We start from the raw sequence: 4244 nt of genomic DNA, 5'->3' as shown, positions 1-4244 counted from the left end.
CTCTCTCCCGTAGCGCACCGCACGTTCGTGGGGAACCCGGTGCTAAATCATTCGTAGACGACCTGATTCTGGGTCAGGGTTTTGTGCGTAGCAGAGCAGCTACCTCGCTGCGATCTATTGAAAGTCATCCCTTGAGCCAAGCTTTTGTCCGGGCAACGGGCCATTGATGCTGCTGCCACCGTGCGGGTGGTAGCGGTGGTAGTCAGTGGGCCTTGCCGGCTCGCCGGTGCACCAGCAACTTGGCCGGCCGCTTAGAAACGGGTCCGGCGGCTCAAGCAACTTGGCCTGCCGCGGCTCAAGCAACTTGGCCTGCCGCGGCCTCGGGCCGCGGGCTTACGGCCGGCCTGCGGCCGGCCAGAGGCCAGGAACACAAGTCAGGTGGCAGTCAGTCAAGGGGGCTTAAGGCTGGTCGGGGGGGGGGCTTAAGGCTGGTGGGGGGGGGGCTTAAGGCTGGTCGGGTGGGTGGGTTAAGGCTGGTCGGGGGGGGGCTTAAGGCTGGTCGGGTGGGTGGGCTTAAGGCTGGTCGGGGGGGGGGCTTAAGGCCGGCGGAGGGCTTAAGGGTGGCGGCTGGCAGGCAGGCGGGCGCTTAAGGCTGGCCGGCGTCAGTCAGGGTGCTTATGTCCGGCGGCAGTCGATGGAAATTTAATAATCTACCTCGGTGTGGTAGATCATGAAGCACTCATCGATGCAGAGTCCTGGCAAAGAGGGACAGGAAGGGCAGTGGTACCTGGAGTCCTTCCTAAAACCCTTTTTGTAACAGACTCTGCATCTTTTCTGAGGCTTCTGTTTGGCACCAGTGGTAGGGATTGCAGAAGGAAAATGCCTGCCGGTAAGACGCAGGACATTCTCATCCTGCACACGAGGGATGTGCTGCTCAAAGAGGATATCCCTCAGGATTTTGAGCTGGAACTCTAGGAAGGTGTAGATCTTCTCAGTGGCACATTTCTTGTACAACACATATGTGTTGTACATGGCAACCTGGGTGAGGTAAATGGCCACCTTTTTGTACCAGGTCTTGGTCTTACGCAGCACCAGGTACGGCTGCAGACACTGTCAGAGAGATCTACACCCCCCATGTTCTTGTTGTAATCGGTGATGCACTGAGGCGTGAGCCTCTGAGCATCACCTTCCCCACGTACACTGCCAGGCACCACCTTCTCGTTGTGTATAGTGGAGAGGATATACACATCCTTCCCTGTCAGTGTACCTGAGGGCCAACAGCTCCTGACAGCGCAGAGCACTGGTAGTGCCGCGCCTCTGCCTTGGGTAGGTGAGTTTTTTAGGATAACCCTTGCGGGTTGGCCTAACAGTGCCACATGCCGGGGTCTGCTGTAAAAATAAAAAATGAAACAGGTCTGGGCTGGTGTAAAAGTTATCCACCCAGAGGTGGTAGCCCTTATTCAAATAGGGGGACAGCAGGTCCCACACTATCTTCCCACTAGTACCCACAGATTGTGGGCAGCCAGGGGGATCAAGGTGACTGTCCTTCCCTTCGTAGATTCTGAAGGAAACAGTATATCCCGTCCCACTCTCGCAAAGTTTATATAACTTTACACCGTACCTCGCTCGCTTGGACGGGATATACTGTTTGAAGTTCAGTCTACCCTTGAATAGGACCAGGGACTCGTCTACAGCCACATTTTTGTCGGGGGTATAAATTTCAGGGAATTTACCGTGAAAAATAATTAATAATGGGCCTCAATTTATATAAAACGGTCAAATTGGGGGTGCTCTCTAGGGGGGCATTGGGAATTGTCGGTAAAATGTAAAAATCTTAGGAGCCCAAAGTACCTGTTCCGGGGCATTATTTGGGAAAAAGCAGGGGTGGATATTACGGGATCTGTGCTCCAATAGGAGCGTATCGTGGGCTTTTTCACAATGCCCATCATAAGGGTCAGGGCCCAAAATCTTTTAATTTCATGGGAGTCAGTGGGGTACCAGGTCTGGCTTCTGTCTCCTGGTCAGCTGCCTGACACTGGGCTGCATAGAGGTTTGTTTGAGCTGCTAGCAGCTCAAAAAACTCGGGGGCAAACATTAAATGGAAAAATGACTTTGGCTCGCTAGCATCGATGTCACATCTGATGCCAGGAGTCGCAGTAAAAGCAGGGATTACTGGGTCTATCATATTTGGGGGCACCCAATTATATTTAGAGTCAGGCTCTCCACGCCTGGCTTTGCCAGATGGACCCTGGCCATCATCGTCTTCCTCTGACTCGTCATTATCTGACGCACAGCAGGATTCCTCAGATATTGGATCAATATCTGATGCAGTCAGAGTGGCCTCGGCGTCTGACGCCGTCAGAGTGGCCTCGGCGTCTGACGCGGTCAGAGTGGCATCGTCATCAGACTGAGTGAGGCAGTCATGAGCCTCCTCAGCGCTGAAGACATGTTGCGTCATTGTACCTACCTGGCCAATTTCTAAAACACTACACTATCCCCAATATATAATGTGGTTTTGCACTAAGCACTGCAGCTCTGCAAAACGAACTCTCTCTGTCTCTATCTCTCTCTCTCTCTCTCTCCCCCAGTGTCGCACATCCGGCAGTAATGTCACTGACCTGGATGTGGTTCAGTCCCCCAAGGCTAATGACACACCAAGTTGTTACAGGGGATCGGGCTGCAGGGGGGGGTCCAGGCTGTCAAACGACAGCCTGTTCTCCCGTGCAGCGGCAGGGATGTGTTCCTGACGCTGCACGAAAGGCTAGACGTCCCGGTACGTCTATAGGGGATTGAAGGGGTTAAGCCGGCCAGCAGCAACTTGTGCAGCTATATAAAGAGGTTCTGCAGCAGCCGTTATCCCTATACCCCACCCAGGCATAGGGATCTAGCGACAGTCCCATACAGATATATATATATATATATATATATATATATATAGATATATATAGATATATATAGATATATATATATAGATATAGATATAGATAGATAGATAGATAGATAGATAGATAGATAGATAGATATAGATATAGACACAGTTTATCTGCTGTAATGCCTGCTTAACCCCTTCAATCCCGGAGAAATTTTGCCATTTTTGCGCTATGTCGGTTCAGCGATGATTCTCTTTTACTGTGAATAGTGTACCCATATAAACTATATATTGTTTTTTCAAGGAGAGATAGAGCTTTCTTTTGATACCATAGTTGGATGATTAGCTGAAAATTTAGAATTAGAAATTTAGTAAAAAGTAGCAAGAATTAGAAAAAAAAATCTGTGTTTTTTTCATTTTCCCTCTGAATCCTCACAAAATTAGGTAAAAAGACAGAAAATTCCATCCAGATTTATCCATTTAGGTGTCCTGTAGATGTCGATGTGCCCAAAGTGCCCGTTCCCGGCCGCCTAAGTTGATCGCGGCCGGCCGGCAGTTTTGCTCTAAGTCCCCGTTTTTGGCAGGTCAAGTTGCTTGAGAAACCCTGGAAGTCAATGAGGTCGGATTTGCCGGCCGCATCCGACCCTCGCTCCATCGAAGTCGGCATGCCTTGCCGGATTTTCCCGGTGGTGACGTGGAACTCCGTCCCGGTTCGCCAGGGACGTCAGGCACCCTCCGCCGGATATATAGGGAAGCTGCTGCTGCTTGTTCCAGAGAGCCGGCTCCCAACGACCTCGCGAAGCCCAGCCCGGGTGCCGGCCATGTCCCGGCCCCGGCCCCGGGAACCCCACCGTCCTGTAGACCTCCGAGGGTCCCGCCCGGGGCTCCACGGACCTCGGGAGGACCAGCCCGGGTGCCGCACCGGCGGTCCAACCCGCCCATGTCCCGGGCCGTGTCCCGGGAACACCACCTTGGGGCAGACCCCCGAGGGTCCCGCCAGGGGCTCCACGGACCTCGGGAGGACCAGCCCGGGTGCCGCACCGGCGGTCCAACCCGCCCAAGTCCCGGGCGGTGTCCCGAGAACACTACCTTGGGGCAGACCCCCGAGGGTCCCGCCAGGGGCTCCCCGGACCTCGGGGTGCCCAGCCCGGGTGCAGCACCGGCGGTCCAACCCGCCCAAGTCCCGGGCCGGGTCCCGGGAAGAGCACCTAAGGCAGAGCCCCGAGGGTCCCGCCAGGGGCTCCCCGGACCTCGGGGTGCTCAGCACGGGTGCAGCACCGGCGGTCCAACCCGCCCAAGTCCCGGGCCGGGTCCCGGGAACACCACCATGGGGCAGACCCCCGAGGGTCCCGCCAGGGGCTCCCAGGACCTCGGGGTGCCCAGCCCGGGTGCCGCACCGGCGGTCCAACCCGCCCAAGTCCCGGGACGGGTCCCG

The sequence above is a fragment of the Sceloporus occidentalis genome, unplaced genomic scaffold (assembly GCF_023333645.1).
Source record: "Sceloporus occidentalis isolate IW3139 unplaced genomic scaffold, rSceOcc1.0.p SCAF_145, whole genome shotgun sequence".
NCBI lineage: Eukaryota > Metazoa > Chordata > Lepidosauria > Squamata > Phrynosomatidae > Sceloporus > Sceloporus occidentalis.
Note: the sequence above shows the minus strand (reverse complement) of the source record.